The sequence below is a fragment of the Maylandia zebra genome, linkage group LG5 (genome assembly GCF_041146795.1).
Source record: "Maylandia zebra isolate NMK-2024a linkage group LG5, Mzebra_GT3a, whole genome shotgun sequence".
Lineage (NCBI taxonomy): Eukaryota > Metazoa > Chordata > Actinopteri > Cichliformes > Cichlidae > Maylandia > Maylandia zebra.
This window is the reverse complement of record NC_135171.1, coordinates 42,900,866-42,917,923: the sequence shown is the minus strand read 5'-3', so window position 1 is coordinate 42,917,923 and position 17,058 is coordinate 42,900,866. Positions and strand designations below refer to the sequence as shown.

Below are 17,058 nucleotides of genomic sequence, written 5' to 3'. Positions count from 1 at the left end.
CCTGTGGACGACAGGTGCAATCCCAGTTGCACAGCACTTGACCAGCTTCTGTGTGTGTGTGTGTGTGTGTGTGTGTGACAGACAGACAGACAGACAGACAGACAGAGAGGGAGATTCAAAGCATCAGGACCAGGAGATGACACAGTGCTCCAAAGGCCTGGTTCTGCTGCCTCCTCCTCCACCCACCTGCTGCAGACGCTTCTGTGAAGGGAAACTGCTACATGTTATGTCACCGATCCCTGCCATGCTGCGTGTCGAACGACCCGGCAGGGCCTGCTGAGTACAGTGGTGGTGGAATCGGCCCGATCGGACACTCCTATCTGCCACTTTGACCTTTTTATTCCGTCAAATTTGGACCCATTTACACCAAGTCCAGAACCGTTGGTGCTATCGACATGGGGTCTTCACCAGCGCGTGCGGAGCGGCAGAAACACCCCACGTAGACACCACTTTCATCCCTCTACGACACTTACTTTCCCAGTTATTCCATTTTATTCCGTCAAGCTCTGGCTAAATCCCCTTAACCCTAAGCAACCCTAATCATACCTGCATTTGTCCACTGGAGGGAGACAAAAACACCAAGCTCTGAGATTCAAATTTTGAACTGCAGACCTCACAGTGTCTGTGTGTGTGTGTGTGTGTGTGTGCGCTTTGGTGTGTTTGCTTTGGTGTGTGTGTGTGTGTGTGTGTGTGTGTGTGTGTGACAGAGAGAGAGAGTGACACTTGCTGTGTATTTAAGAAACAAACGCTCAAAGAAACCAAACAGAATGACACAGGCAGAAAGACACTGTTTTATTTTGGTAACCAATGATGCATTTCTTCTCCGCTTGTACAGTGCACCCTGAAGCCGTGTGTGGACCAGGAGATCAGCAGAACAGGAACCACAGAGCGTCAGCGGCAGACATCCAAGCTGCACAGGGCACACGCAGCACCAGGCAGAATTAATGACGTCCCTGATCCACAGCTCAAGCCCAGCCACCCGCTGCCTCCTCGCCGCCTCCTCCCGGGACCTTCAAGGACCACCCACCAGCCACTGGTACACATTCCAATCTTACACAATGGCCCCAGCATCACAGGGCATCTCCTGACATTAAAATCTATCCTGATTTCTGTTGTTTTTCCCTCATCTCTGAGCTGCTGAGTGTGAGTGTGTGTGTGTGTGTGTGTGTGTGTGTGTGTGTGTTGACAGAGAGAGAGAGAGAGAGACAGAGAGAGAGAGAGAGAGAGAGAGGGAGAGATACAAAGGAATGTAATTCAAATTTTGCACTTCAGACCTTACAGTGTGTGTGTGTGTGTGTGTGTGTGTGTGTGTGTGTGTGTGTGTGTGTGTTGACAGAGAGAGAGAGAGAGAGACAGAGAGAGAGAGAGAGAGAGAGAGAGAGAGAGAGAGAGAGGGAGAGATACAAAGGAATGTAATTCAAATTTTGCACTTCAGACCTTACAGTGTGTGTGTGTGTGTGTGTGTGTTGACAGAGAGAGAGAGAGAGAGACAGAGAGAGAGAGAGAGAGAGAGAGAGAGAGAGAGAGGGAGAGATACAAAGGAATGTAATTCAAATTTTGCACTTCAGACCTTACAGTGTGTGTGTGTGTGTGTGTGTGTGTGTGTGTGTGTGTGTGTGTGTGTGTGTGTGTCTTTTACACAAAAAATGCACTTGCAACAACTTTAATATGGAATGTACTGGACTTCCCAGCTAGGCGCCCTCCTGTGGACGACAGGTGCAATTGATTGTCAAAAGCAGATATCTAACAGCTTCTGACACTTTGTACCGCATTGAGCCAGCAGAGGGAGCCCCCCTGGTTCAATCCCAGCTGCACAGCAGTTGTGACCAGCTTCTGTCTGTGTGCTTTGGTGTGTGTGAGTGTGTGTGTGTGTGTGTGTTGACAGAGAGAGAGAGAGACAGAGAGAGAGAGAGAGAGAGAGAGAGAGAGAGAGGGAGAGATACAAAGGAATGTAATTCAAATTTTGCACTTCAGACCTTACTGTGTGTGTGTGTGTGTGTGTGTGTGTGTGTGTGTGTGTGTGTTGACAGAGAGAGAGAGAGAGAGAGAGAGAGAGACAGAGAGAGAGAGAGAGAGAGAGAGAGAGGGAGAGATACAAAGGAATGTAATTCAAATTTTGCACTTCAGACCTTACTGTGTGTGTGTGTGTGTGTGTGTGTGTGTGTGTGTGTGTGTTGACAGAGAGAGAGAGAGACAGAGAGAGAGAGAGAGAGGGAGAGATACAAAGGAATGTAATTCAAATTTTGCACTTCAGACCTTACAGTGTGTGTGTGTGTGTGTGTGTGTGTGTGTGTGTGTGTCTGTCTTTTACACAAAAAATGCACTTGCAACAACTTTAATATGGAATGTACTGGACTTCCCAGCTAGGCGCCCTCCTGTGGACGACAGGTGCAATTGATTGTCAAAAGCAGATATCTAACAGCTTCTGACACTTTGTACCGCATTGAGCCAGCAGAGGGAGCCCCCCTGGTTCAATCCCAGCTGCACAGCAGTTGTGACCAGCTTCTGTCTGTGTGCTTTGGTGTGTGTGAGTGTGTGTGTGTGTGTGTTGACAGAGAGAGAGAGAGACAGAGAGAGAGAGAGAGAGAGAGAGAGAGAGAGAGAGAGAGATACAAAGGAATGTAATTCAAATTTTGCACTTCAGACCTTACTGTGTGTGTGTGTGTGTGTGTGTGTGTGTGTGTGTGTGTTGACAGAGAGAGAGAGAGAGAGAGAGAGAGAGAGGGAGAGATACAAAGGAATGTAATTCAAATTTTGCACTTCAGACCTTACAGTGTGTGTGTGTGTGTGTGTGTGTGTGTGTGTGTGTCTTTTACACAAAAAATGCACTTGCAACAACTTTAATATGGAATGTACTGGACTTCCCAGCTAGGCGCCCTCCTGTGGACGACAGGTGCAATCCCAGTTGCACAGCACTTGACCAGCTTCTGTGTGTGTGTGTGTGTGTGTGTGTGTGACAGACAGACAGACAGACAGACAGACAGAGAGGGAGATTCAAAGCATCAGGACCAGGAGATGACACAGTGCTCCAAAGGCCTGGTTCTGCTGCCTCCTCCTCCACCCACCTGCTGCAGACGCTTCTGTGAAGGGAAACTGCTACATGTTATGTCACCGATCCCTGCCATGCTGCGTGTCGAACGACCCGGCAGGGCCTGCTGAGTACAGTGGTGGTGGAATCGGCCCGATCGGACACTCCTATCTGCCACTTTGACCTTTTTATTCCGTCAAATTTGGACCCATTTACACCAAGTCCAGAACCGTTGGTGCTATCGACATGGGGTCTTCACCAGCGCGTGCGGAGCGGCAGAAACACCCCACGTAGACACCACTTTCATCCCTCTACGACACTTACTTTCCCAGTTATTCCATTTTATTCCGTCAAGCTCTGGCTAAATCCCCTTAACCTAAGCAACCCTAATCATACCTGCATTTGTCCACTGGAGGGAGACAAAAACACCAAGCTCTGAGATTCAAATTTTGAACTGCAGACCTCACAGTGTCTGTGTGTGTGTGTGTGTGTGTGTGCGCTTTGGTGTGTTTGCTTTGGTGTGTGTGTGTGTGTGTGTGTGTGTGTGTGTGTGACAGAGAGAGAGAGTGACACTTGCTGTGTATTTAAGAAACAAACGCTCAAAGAAACCAAACAGAATGACACAGGCAGAAAGACACTGTTTTATTTTGGTAACCAATGATGCATTTCTTCTCCGCTTGTACAGTGCACCCTGAAGCCGTGTGTGGACCAGGAGATCAGCAGAACAGGAACCACAGAGCGTCAGCGGCAGACATCCAAGCTGCACAGGGCACACGCAGCACCAGGCAGAATTAATGACGTCCCTGATCCACAGCTCAAGCCCAGCCACCCGCTGCCTCCTCGCCGCCTCCTCCCGGGACCTTCAAGGACCACCCACCAGCCACTGGTACACATTCCAATCTTACACAATGGCCCCAGCATCACAGGGCATCTCCTGACATTAAAATCTATCCTGATTTCTGTTGTTTTTCCCTCATCTCTGAGCTGCTGAGTGTGAGTGTGTGTGTGTGTGTGTGTGTGTGTGTGTGTGTGTGTGTTGACAGAGAGAGAGAGAGAGAGACAGAGAGAGAGAGAGAGAGAGAGAGGGAGAGATACAAAGGAATGTAATTCAAATTTTGCACTTCAGACCTTACAGTGTGTGTGTGTGTGTGTGTGTGTTGACAGAGAGAGAGAGAGAGAGACAGAGAGAGAGAGAGAGAGAGAGAGAGAGAGAGAGAGGGAGAGATACAAAGGAATGTAATTCAAATTTTGCACTTCAGACCTTACAGTGTGTGTGTGTGTGTGTGTGTGTGTGTGTGTGTGTGTGTGTGTGTGTGTGTGTGTCTTTTACACAAAAAATGCACTTGCAACAACTTTAATATGGAATGTACTGGACTTCCCAGCTAGGCGCCCTCCTGTGGACGACAGGTGCAATTGATTGTCAAAAGCAGATATCTAACAGCTTCTGACACTTTGTACCGCATTGAGCCAGCAGAGGGAGCCCCCCTGGTTCAATCCCAGCTGCACAGCAGTTGTGACCAGCTTCTGTCTGTGTGCTTTGGTGTGTGTGAGTGTGTGTGTGTGTGTGTGTTGACAGAGAGAGAGAGAGACAGAGAGAGAGAGAGAGAGAGAGAGAGAGAGAGAGAGGAGAGATACAAAGGAATGTAATTCAAATTTTGCACTTCAGACCTTACTGTGTGTGTGTGTGTGTGTGTGTGTGTGTGTGTGTGTGTGTGTTGACAGAGAGAGAGAGAGAGAGAGAGAGAGAGACAGAGAGAGAGAGAGAGAGAGAGAGAGAGGGAGAGATACAAAGGAATGTAATTCAAATTTTGCACTTCAGACCTTACTGTGTGTGTGTGTGTGTGTGTGTGTGTGTGTGTGTGTGTGTTGACAGAGAGAGAGAGAGACAGAGAGAGAGAGAGAGAGGGAGAGATACAAAGGAATGTAATTCAAATTTTGCACTTCAGACCTTACAGTGTGTGTGTGTGTGTGTGTGTGTGTGTGTGTGTGTGTCTGTCTTTTACACAAAAAATGCACTTGCAACAACTTTAATATGGAATGTACTGGACTTCCCAGCTAGGCGCCCTCCTGTGGACGACAGGTGCAATTGATTGTCAAAAGCAGATATCTAACAGCTTCTGACACTTTGTACCGCATTGAGCCAGCAGAGGGAGCCCCCCTGGTTCAATCCCAGCTGCACAGCAGTTGTGACCAGCTTCTGTCTGTGTGCTTTGGTGTGTGTGAGTGTGTGTGTGTGTGTGTTGACAGAGAGAGAGAGAGACAGAGAGAGAGAGAGAGAGAGAGAGAGAGAGAGAGAGAGAGATACAAAGGAATGTAATTCAAATTTTGCACTTCAGACCTTACTGTGTGTGTGTGTGTGTGTGTGTGTGTGTGTGTGTGTGTTGACAGAGAGAGAGAGAGAGAGAGAGAGAGAGAGGGAGAGATACAAAGGAATGTAATTCAAATTTTGCACTTCAGACCTTACAGTGTGTGTGTGTGTGTGTGTGTGTGTGTGTGTGTGTCTTTTACACAAAAAATGCACTTGCAACAACTTTAATATGGAATGTACTGGACTTCCCAGCTAGGCGCCCTCCTGTGGACGACAGGTGCAATCCCAGTTGCACAGCACTTGACCAGCTTCTGTGTGTGTGTGTGTGTGTGTGTGTGTGACAGACAGACAGACAGACAGACAGACAGAGAGGGAGATTCAAAGCATCAGGACCAGGAGATGACACAGTGCTCCAAAGGCCTGGTTCTGCTGCCTCCTCCTCCACCCACCTGCTGCAGACGCTTCTGTGAAGGGAAACTGCTACATGTTATGTCACCGATCCCTGCCATGCTGCGTGTCGAACGACCCGGCAGGGCCTGCTGAGTACAGTGGTGGTGGAATCGGCCCGATCGGACACTCCTATCTGCCACTTTGACCTTTTTATTCCGTCAAATTTGGACCCATTTACACCAAGTCCAGAACCGTTGGTGCTATCGACATGGGGTCTTCACCAGCGCGTGCGGAGCGGCAGAAACACCCCACGTAGACACCACTTTCATCCCTCTACGACACTTACTTTCCCAGTTATTCCATTTTATTCCGTCAAGCTCTGGCTAAATCCCCTTAACCCTAAGCAACCCTAATCATACCTGCATTTGTCCACTGGAGGGAGACAAAAACACCAAGCTCTGAGATTCAAATTTTGAACTGCAGACCTCACAGTGTCTGTGTGTGTGTGTGTGTGTGTGTGCGCTTTGGTGTGTTTGCTTTGGTGTGTGTGTGTGTGTGTGTGTGTGTGTGTGTGTGACAGAGAGAGAGAGTGACACTTGCTGTGTATTTAAGAAACAAACGCTCAAAGAAACCAAACAGAATGACACAGGCAGAAAGACACTGTTTTATTTTGGTAACCAATGATGCATTTCTTCTCCGCTTGTACAGTGCACCCTGAAGCCGTGTGTGGACCAGGAGATCAGCAGAACAGGAACCACAGAGCGTCAGCGGCAGACATCCAAGCTGCACAGGGCACACGCAGCACCAGGCAGAATTAATGACGTCCCTGATCCACAGCTCAAGCCCAGCCACCCGCTGCCTCCTCGCCGCCTCCTCCCGGGACCTTCAAGGACCACCCACCAGCCACTGGTACACATTCCAATCTTACACAATGGCCCCAGCATCACAGGGCATCTCCTGACATTAAAATCTATCCTGATTTCTGTTGTTTTTCCCTCATCTCTGAGCTGCTGAGTGTGAGTGTGTGTGTGTGTGTGTGTGTGTGTGTGTGTGTGTGTGTGTTGACAGAGAGAGAGAGAGAGAGACAGAGAGAGAGAGAGAGAGAGAGAGGGAGAGATACAAAGGAATGTAATTCAAATTTTGCACTTCAGACCTTACAGTGTGTGTGTGTGTGTGTGTGTGTTGACAGAGAGAGAGAGAGAGAGACAGAGAGAGAGAGAGAGAGAGAGAGAGAGAGAGAGAGGGAGAGATACAAAGGAATGTAATTCAAATTTTGCACTTCAGACCTTACAGTGTGTGTGTGTGTGTGTGTGTGTGTGTGTGTGTGTGTGTGTGTGTGTGTGTGTGTGTGTGTCTTTTACACAAAAAATGCACTTGCAACAACTTTAATATGGAATGTACTGGACTTCCCAGCTAGGCGCCCTCCTGTGGACGACAGGTGCAATTGATTGTCAAAAGCAGATATCTAACAGCTTCTGACACTTTGTACCGCATTGAGCCAGCAGAGGGAGCCCCCCTGGTTCAATCCCAGCTGCACAGCAGTTGTGACCAGCTTCTGTCTGTGTGCTTTGGTGTGTGTGAGTGTGTGTGTGTGTGTGTGTTGACAGAGAGAGAGAGAGACAGAGAGAGAGAGAGAGAGAGAGAGAGAGAGAGAGGGAGAGATACAAAGGAATGTAATTCAAATTTTGCACTTCAGACCTTACTGTGTGTGTGTGTGTGTGTGTGTGTGTGTGTGTGTGTGTGTGTTGACAGAGAGAGAGAGAGAGAGAGAGAGAGAGACAGAGAGAGAGAGAGAGAGAGAGAGAGAGGGAGAGATACAAAGGAATGTAATTCAAATTTTGCACTTCAGACCTTACTGTGTGTGTGTGTGTGTGTGTGTGTGTGTGTGTGTGTGTGTTGACAGAGAGAGAGAGAGACAGAGAGAGAGAGAGAGAGGGAGAGATACAAAGGAATGTAATTCAAATTTTGCACTTCAGACCTTACAGTGTGTGTGTGTGTGTGTGTGTGTGTGTGTGTGTGTGTCTGTCTTTTACACAAAAAATGCACTTGCAACAACTTTAATATGGAATGTACTGGACTTCCCAGCTAGGCGCCCTCCTGTGGACGACAGGTGCAATTGATTGTCAAAAGCAGATATCTAACAGCTTCTGACACTTTGTACCGCATTGAGCCAGCAGAGGGAGCCCCCCTGGTTCAATCCCAGCTGCACAGCAGTTGTGACCAGCTTCTGTCTGTGTGCTTTGGTGTGTGTGAGTGTGTGTGTGTGTGTGTTGACAGAGAGAGAGAGAGACAGAGAGAGAGAGAGAGAGAGAGAGAGAGAGAGAGAGAGAGATACAAAGGAATGTAATTCAAATTTTGCACTTCAGACCTTACTGTGTGTGTGTGTGTGTGTGTGTGTGTGTGTGTGTGTGTTGACAGAGAGAGAGAGAGAGAGAGAGAGAGAGAGGGAGAGATACAAAGGAATGTAATTCAAATTTTGCACTTCAGACCTTACAGTGTGTGTGTGTGTGTGTGTGTGTGTGTGTGTGTGTCTTTTACACAAAAAATGCACTTGCAACAACTTTAATATGGAATGTACTGGACTTCCCAGCTAGGCGCCCTCCTGTGGACGACAGGTGCAATCCCAGTTGCACAGCACTTGACCAGCTTCTGTGTGTGTGTGTGTGTGTGTGTGTGTGACAGACAGACAGACAGACAGACAGACAGAGAGGGAGATTCAAAGCATCAGGACCAGGAGATGACACAGTGCTCCAAAGGCCTGGTTCTGCTGCCTCCTCCTCCACCCACCTGCTGCAGACGCTTCTGTGAAGGGAAACTGCTACATGTTATGTCACCGATCCCTGCCATGCTGCGTGTCGAACGACCCGGCAGGGCCTGCTGAGTACAGTGGTGGTGGAATCGGCCCGATCGGACACTCCTATCTGCCACTTTGACCTTTTTATTCCGTCAAATTTGGACCCATTTACACCAAGTCCAGAACCGTTGGTGCTATCGACATGGGGTCTTCACCAGCGCGTGCGGAGCGGCAGAAACACCCCACGTAGACACCACTTTCATCCCTCTACGACACTTACTTTCCCAGTTATTCCATTTTATTCCGTCAAGCTCTGGCTAAATCCCCTTAACCTAACCCTAACCCTAACCCCCCTAACCCCTAACCCTAACCCTAACCCCCTAACCCTAACCCTAACCCTAACCCTAACCCTAACCCCTAACCCTAACCCCCTAACCCTAACCCTAACCCCCTAACCCTACCCCTAACCCTAACCCTAACCCCCTAACCCTAACCCTAACCCTAACCCCCTAACCCTAACCCTAACACTTCTTCAGTAAAGACTCAGAGAAGAGAAACACACAGAACTTCTTGCTAGCAAGGGCAGCCTCCACTCTAAGAGACTCCAGTGAGAGAACTGCCCCGGTCTTTATTTTATACTCCATTGAGCGTGTGTGTGTGCGTGTGTGTGTGTGTGTGTGTGTGTGTGTTGACAGAGAGACAGAGAGAGAGAGAGAGAGAGAGGGAGAGATACAAAGGAATGTAATTCAAATTTTGCACTTCAGACCTTACTGTGTGTGTGTGTGTGTGTGTGTGTGTGTGTGTGTGTGTGTGTGTGTGTGTGTGTGTTGACAGAGAGAGAGAGAGAGAGAGAGAGACAGAGAGAGAGAGAGAGAGAGAGAGAGAGGGAGAGATACAAAGGAATGTAATTCAAATTTTGCACTTCAGACCTTACAGTGTGTGTGTGTGTGTGTGTGTGTGTGTGTGTGTGTGTCTGTCTTTTACACAAAAAATGCACTTGCAACAACTTTAATATGGAATGTACTGGACTTCCCGGCTAGGCGCCCTCCTGTGGATGACAGGTGCAATTGATTGTCAAAAGCAGATATCTAACAGCTTCTGACACTTTGTACCGCATTGAGCCAGCAGAGGGAGCCCCCCTGGTTCAATCCCAGTTGCACAGCAGTTGTGACCAGCTTCTGTCTGTGTGCTTTGGTGTGTGTGAGTGTGTGTGTGTGTGTGTGTGTTGACAGAGAGAGAGAGAGACAGAGAGAGAGAGAGAGAGAGAGGGAGAGATACAAAGGAATGTAATTCAAATTTTGCACTTCAGACCTTACTGTGTGTGTGTGTGTGTGTGTGTGTGTGTGTGTGTTGACAGAGAGAGAGAGAGAGAGAGAGAGAGAGAGAGAGAGAGGGAGAGATACAAAGGAATGTAATTCAAATTTTGCACTTCAGACCTTACTGTGTGTGTGTGTGTGTGTCTGTCTTTTACACAAAAAATGCACTTGCAACAACTTTAATATGGAATGTACTGGACTTCCCAGCTAGGCGCCCTCCTGTGGACGACAGGTGCAATCCCAGTTGCACAGCACTTGACCAGCTTCTGTGTGTGTGTGTGTGTGTGTGTGTGACAGACAGACAGACAGAGAGGGAGATTCAAAGCATCAGGACCAGGAGATGACACAGTGCTCCAAAGGCCTGGTTCTGCTGCCTCCTCCTCCACCCACCTGCTGCAGACGCTTCTGTGAAGGGAAACTGCTACATGTTATGTCACCGATCCCTGCCATGCTGCGTGTCTAACGACCCGGCAGGGCCTGCTGAGTACAGTGGTGGTGGAATCGGCCCGATCGGACACTCCTATCTGCCACTTTGACCTTTTTATTCCGTCAAATTTGGACCCATTTACACCAAGTCCAGAACCGTTGGTGCTATCGACATGGGGTCTTCACCAGCGCGTGCGGAGCGGCAGAAACACCCCACGTAGACACCACTTTCATCCCTCTACGACACTTACTTTCCCAGTTATTCCATTTTATTCCGTCAAGCTCTGGCTAAATCCCCTTAACCTAAGCAACCCTAATCATACCTGCATTTGTCCACTGGAGGGAGACAAAAAAACCAAGCTCTGAGATTCAAATTTTGAACTGCAGACCTCACAGTGTCTGTGTGTGTGTGTGTGTGTGCGCTTTGGTGTGTTTGCTTTGGTGTGTGTGTGTGTGTGTGTGTGTGTGTGTGTGTGTGTGTGTGAGACAGAGAGAGAGAGAGTGACACTTGCTGTGTATTTAAGAAACAAACGCTCAAAGAAACCAAACAGAATGACACAGGCAGAAAGACACTGTTTTATTTTGGTAACCAATGATGCATTTCTTCTCCGCTTGTACAGTGCACCCTGAAGCCGTGTGTGGACCAGGAGATCAGCAGAACAGGAACCACAGAGCGTCAGCGGCAGACATCCAAGCTGCACAGGGCACACGCAGCACCAGGCAGAATTAATGACGTCCCTGATCCACAGCTCAAGCCCAGCCACCCGCTGCCTCCTCGCCGCCTCCTCCCGGGACCTTCAAGGACCACCCACCAGCCACTGGTACACATTCCAATCTTACACAATGGCCCCAGCATCACAGGGCATCTCCTGACATTAAAATCTATCCTGATTTCTGTTGTTTTTCCCTCATCTCTGAGCTGCTGAGTGTGAGTGTGAGTGTGAGTGTGAGTGTGTGTGTGTGTGTGTGTGTGTGTGTGTGTGTGTGTCTCTCTCTCTTTTACACAAAAAACACATGTCAGTTGTTAAGGAAAATGTTATAAAACACTTCTTCAGTAAAGACTCAGAGAAGAGAAACACACAGAACTTCTTGCTAGCAAGGGCAGCCTCCACTCTAAGAGACTCCAGTGAGAGAACTGCCCCGGTCTTTATTTTATACTCCATTGAGCGTGTGTGTGTGTGTTGACAGAGAGAGAGAGACAGAGAGAGAGAGAGAGAGAGAGGGAGAGATACAAAGGAATGTAATTCAAATTTTGCACTTCAGACCTTACAGTGTGTGTGTGTGTGTGTGTGTGTGTGTGTGTGTGTGTGTGTGTGTGTGTTGACAGAGAGAGAGAGAGAGAGAGAGAGAGAGAGAGAGAGAGAGGGAGAGATACAAAGGAATGTAATTCAAATTTTGCACTTCAGACCTTACAGTGTGTGTGTGTGTGTGTGTGTGTGTGTGTGTGTGTGTCTGTCTTTTACACAAAAAATGCACTTGCAACAACTTTAATATGGAATGTACTGGACTTCCCGGCTAGGCGCCCTCCTGTGGATGACAGGTGCAATTGATTGTCAAAAGCAGATATCTAACAGCTTCTGACACTTTGTACCGCATTGAGCCAGCAGAGGGAGCCCCCCTGGTTCAATCCCAGTTGCACAGCAGTTGTGACCAGCTTCTGTCTGTGTGCTTTGGTGTGTGTGAGTGTGTGTGTGTGTGTGTGTGTGTTGACAGAGAGAGAGAGAGACAGAGAGAGAGAGAGAGAGAGAGAGGGAGAGATACAAAGGAATGTAATTCAAATTTTGCACTTCAGACCTTACTGTGTGTGTGTGTGTGTGTGTGTGTGTGTGTGTGTGTGTGTGTGTGTGTGTGTGTGTGTGTGTTGACAGAGAGAGAGAGAGAGAGAGAGGGAGGGAGAGATACAAAGGAATGTAATTCAAATTTTGCACTTCAGACCTTACTGTGTGTGTGTGTGTGTGTGTGTGTGTGTCTGTCTTTTACACAAAAAATGCACTTGCAACAACTTTAATATGGAATGTACTGGACTTCCCAGCTAGGCGCCCTCCTGTGGACGACAGGTGCAATCCCAGTTGCACAGCACTTGACCAGCTTCTGTGTGTGTGTGTGTGTGTGTGTGTGTGTGTGTGACAGACAGACAGACAGAGAGGGAGATTCAAAGCATCAGGACCAGGAGATGACACAGTGCTCCAAAGGCCTGGTTCTGCTGCCTCCTCCTCCACCCACCTGCTGCAGACGCTTCTGTGAAGGGAAACTGCTACATGTTATGTCACCGATCCCTGCCATGCTGCGTGTCTAACGACCCGGCAGGGCCTGCTGAGTACAGTGGTGGTGGAATCGGCCCGATCGGACACTCCTATCTGCCACTTTGACCTTTTTATTCCGTCAAATTTGGACCCATTTACACCAAGTCCAGAACCGTTGGTGCTATCGACATGGGGTCTTCACCAGCGCGTGCGGAGCGGCAGAAACACCCCACGTAGACACCACTTTCATCCCTCTACGACACTTACTTTCCCAGTTATTCCATTTTATTCCGTCAAGCTCTGGCTAAATCCCCTTAACCTAACCCTAACCCTAACCCTAACCCTAACCCCCTAACCCTAACCCCTAACCCCCTAAAACCTAAAAAAAGAGAGAAAGAGAAAAAACCTAAATAAAGAGAAGGGAAAAAGGAAAAATACTTACCTGAAAAAAACCTAAATAAAGGAAAAAATACTTACCTGAAAAAATCCTATAAAAAGGAAGAAAGCAAATTATCTGGGCTAGTCTGAAGAAGGCACAACGAAGCCGAAACGTCGCGACAGCCCACTAGCTATTTAACCCAAGACATGGGTAATTTTTGGAAACACCGGGCAGGGTCTCCACCTCCCGGCAAGAACCCTCGGCCCCCACGATGGACAGTGCACGCCAGGCTCATTGTTGGCCTGTTTTCCTCAACTCCTAACTCAGCCCGTGCCTCGTGGGGGTGGGAGATGCCCCTGCCTGATTCAAGACCCTAACCCTAACCAGGGGGGGGTCTAATTCAACTTAGAAAAAATGAAAAAACCTAAAAAAAGAGAGAAAGAGAAAAAACCTAAATAAAGAGAAGGGAAAAAGGAAAAATACTTACCTGAAAAAAACCTAAATAAAGGAAAAAATACTTACCTGAAAAAATCCTATAAAAAGGAAGAAAGCAAATTATCTGGGCTAGTCTGAAGAAGGCACAACGAAGCCGAAACGTCGCGACAGCCCACTAGCTATTTAACCCAAGACATGGGTAATTTTTGGAAACACCGGGCAGGGTCTCCACCTCCCGGCAAGAACCCTCGGCCCCCACGATGGACAGTGCACGCCAGGCTCATTGTTGGCCTGTTTTCCTCAACTCCTAACTCAGCCCGTGCCTCGTGGGGGTGGGAGATGCCCCTGCCTGATTCAAGACCCTAACCCTAACCAGGGGGGGGTCTAATTCAACTTAGAAAAAATGAAAAAACCTAAAAAAAGAGAGAAAGAGAAAAAACCTAAATAAAGAGAAGGGAAAAAGGAAAAATACTTACCTGAAAAAAACCTAAATAAAGGAAAAAATACTTACCTGAAAAAATCCTATAAAAAGGAAGAAAGCAAATTATCTGGGCTAGTCTGAAGAAGGCACAACGAAGCCGAAACGTCGCGACAGCCCACTAGCTATTTAACCCAAGACATGGGTAATTTTTGGAAACACCGGGCAGGGTCTCCACCTCCCGGCAAGAACCCTCGGCCCCCACGATGGACAGTGCACGCCAGGCTCATTGTTGGCCTGTTTTCCTCAACTCCTAACTCAGCCCGTGCCTCGTGGGGGTGGGAGATGCCCCTGCCTGATTCAAGACCCTAACCCTAACCAGGGGGGGGTCTAATTCAACTTAGAAAAAATGAAAAAACCTAAAAAAAGAGAGAAAGAGAAAAAACCTAAATAAAGAGAAGGGAAAAAGGAAAAATACTTACCTGAAAAAAACCTAAATAAAGGAAAAAATACTTACCTGAAAAAATCCTATAAAAAGGAAGAAAGCAAATTATCTGGGCTAGTCTGAAGAAGGCACAACGAAGCCGAAACGTCGCGACAGCCCACTAGCTATTTAACCCAAGACATGGGTAATTTTTGGAAACACCGGGCAGGGTCTCCACCTCCCGGCAAGAACCCTCGGCCCCCACGATGGACAGTGCACGCCAGGCTCATTGTTGGCCTGTTTTCCTCAACTCCTAACTCAGCCCGTGCCTCGTGGGGGTGGGAGATGCCCCTGCCTGATTCAAGACCCTAACCCTAACCAGGGGGGGGTCTAATTCAACTTAGAAAAAATGAAAAAACCTAAAAAAAGAGAGAAAGAGAAAAAACCTAAATAAAGAGAAGGGAAAAAGGAAAAATACTTACCTGAAAAAAACCTAAATAAAGGAAAAAATACTTACCTGAAAAAATCCTATAAAAAGGAAGAAAGCAAATTATCTGGGCTAGTCTGAAGAAGGCACAACGAAGCCGAAACGTCGCGACAGCCCACTAGCTATTTAACCCAAGACATGGGTAATTTTTGGAAACACCGGGCAGGGTCTCCACCTCCCGGCAAGAACCCTCGGCCCCCACGATGGACAGTGCACGCCAGGCTCATTGTTGGCCTGTTTTCCTCAACTCCTAACTCAGCCCGTGCCTCGTGGGGGTGGGAGATGCCCCTGCCTGATTCAAGACCCTAACCCTAACCAGGGGGGGGTCTAATTCAACTTAGAAAAAATGAAAAAACCTAAAAAAAGAGAGAAAGAGAAAAAACCTAAATAAAGAGAAGGGAAAAAGGAAAAATACTTACCTGAAAAAAACCTAAATAAAGGAAAAAATACTTACCTGAAAAAATCCTATAAAAAGGAAGAAAGCAAATTATCTGGGCTAGTCTGAAGAAGGCACAACGAAGCCGAAACGTCGCGACAGCCCACTAGCTATTTAACCCAAGACATGGGTAATTTTTGGAAACACCGGGCAGGGTCTCCACCTCCCGGCAAGAACCCTCGGCCCCCACGATGGACAGTGCACGCCAGGCTCATTGTTGGCCTGTTTTCCTCAACTCCTAACTCAGCCCGTGCCTCGTGGGGGTGGGAGATGCCCCTGCCTGATTCAAGACCCTAACCCTAACCAGGGGGGGGTCTAATTCAACTTAGAAAAAATGAAAAAACCTAAAAAAAGAGAGAAAGAGAAAAAACCTAAATAAAGAGAAGGGAAAAAGGAAAAATACTTACCTGAAAAAAACCTAAATAAAGGAAAAAATACTTACCTGAAAAAATCCTATAAAAAGGAAGAAAGCAAATTATCTGGGCTAGTCTGAAGAAGGCACAACGAAGCCGAAACGTCGCGACAGCCCACTAGCTATTTAACCCAAGACATGGGTAATTTTTGGAAACACCGGGCAGGGTCTCCACCTCCCGGCAAGAACCCTCGGCCCCCACGATGGACAGTGCACGCCAGGCTCATTGTTGGCCTGTTTTCCTCAACTCCTAACTCAGCCCGTGCCTCGTGGGGGTGGGAGATGCCCCTGCCTGATTCAAGACCCTAACCCTAACCAGGGGGGGGTCTAATTCAACTTAGAAAAAATGAAAAAACCTAAAAAAAGAGAGAAAGAGAAAAAACCTAAATAAAGAGAAGGGAAAAAGGAAAAATACTTACCTGAAAAAAACCTAAATAAAGGAAAAAATACTTACCTGAAAAAATCCTATAAAAAGGAAGAAAGCAAATTATCTGGGCTAGTCTGAAGAAGGCACAACGAAGCCGAAACGTCGCGACAGCCCACTAGCTATTTAACCCAAGACATGGGTAATTTTTGGAAACACCGGGCAGGGTCTCCACCTCCCGGCAAGAACCCTCGGCCCCCACGATGGACAGTGCACGCCAGGCTCATTGTTGGCCTGTTTTCCTCAACTCCTAACTCAGCCCGTGCCTCGTGGGGGTGGGAGATGCCCCTGCCTGATTCAAGACCCTAACCCTAACCAGGGGGGGGTCTAATTCAACTTAGAAAAAATGAAAAAACCTAAAAACAGAGAGAAAGAGAAAAAACCTAAATAAAGAGAAGGGAAAAAGGAAAAATACTTACCTGAAAAAAACCTAAATAAAGGAAAAAATACTTACCTGAAAAAATCCTATAAAAAGGAAGAAAGCAAATTATCTGGGCTAGTCTGAAGAAGGCACAACGAAGCCGAAACGTCGCGACAGCCCACTAGCTATTTAACCCAAGACATGGGTAATTTTTGGAAACACCGGGCAGGGTCTCCACCTCCCGGCAAGAACCCTCGGCCCCCACGATGGACAGTGCACGCCAGGCTCATTGTTGGCCTGTTTTCCTCAACTCCTAACTCAGCCCGTGCCTCGTGGGGGTGGGAGATGCCCCTGCCTGATTCAAGACCCTAACCCTAACCAGGGGGGGGTCTAATTCAACTTAGAAAAAATGAAAAAACCTAAAAAAAGAGAGAAAGAGAAAAAACCTAAATAAAGAGAAGGGAAAAAGGAAAAATACTTACCTGAAAAAAACCTAAATAAAGGAAAAAATACTTACCTGAAAAAATCCTATAAAAAGGAAGAAAGCAAATTATCTGGGCTAGTCTGAAGAAGGCACAACGAAGCCGAAACGTCGCGACAGCCCACTAGCTATTTAACCCAAGACATGGGTAATTTTTGGAAACACCGGGCAGGGTCTCCACCTCCCGGCAAGAACCCTCGGCCCCCACGATGGACAGTGCACGCCAGGCTCATTGTTGGCCTGTTTTCCTCAACTCCTAACTCAGCCCGTGCCTCGTGGGGGTGGGAGATGCCCCT

At 47.7% G+C, this 17,058-nt stretch overlaps 4 long non-coding RNA genes across 4 annotated transcripts; all 4 read left to right on the top strand.

The window, feature by feature from the left end:
* Positions 1–187: 187 nt before the first annotated feature.
* On the top strand, positions 188–1,114 carry LOC143418776 (uncharacterized). Its single transcript, XR_013098792.1, has 2 exons — positions 188–439; positions 836–1,114. It is a non-coding gene; the product is annotated as an uncharacterized LOC143418776 (long non-coding RNA).
* Positions 1,115–3,235: 2,121 nt separating this feature from the next.
* LOC143418775 (uncharacterized) lies at positions 3,236–3,992 on the top strand. Its single transcript, XR_013098791.1, has 2 exons — positions 3,236–3,318; positions 3,714–3,992. It is a non-coding gene; the product is annotated as an uncharacterized LOC143418775 (long non-coding RNA).
* Positions 3,993–5,701: 1,709 nt separating this feature from the next.
* On the top strand, positions 5,702–6,713 carry LOC143418774 (uncharacterized). The gene is made up of 2 exons (XR_013098790.1): positions 5,702–6,038; positions 6,435–6,713. It is a non-coding gene; the product is annotated as an uncharacterized LOC143418774 (long non-coding RNA).
* A 3,565-nt stretch (positions 6,714–10,278) lies between these two features.
* On the top strand, positions 10,279–11,161 carry LOC143418773 (uncharacterized). The gene is made up of 2 exons (XR_013098789.1): positions 10,279–10,479; positions 10,883–11,161. It is a non-coding gene; the product is annotated as an uncharacterized LOC143418773 (long non-coding RNA).
* Positions 11,162–17,058: the final 5,897 nt, after the last annotated feature.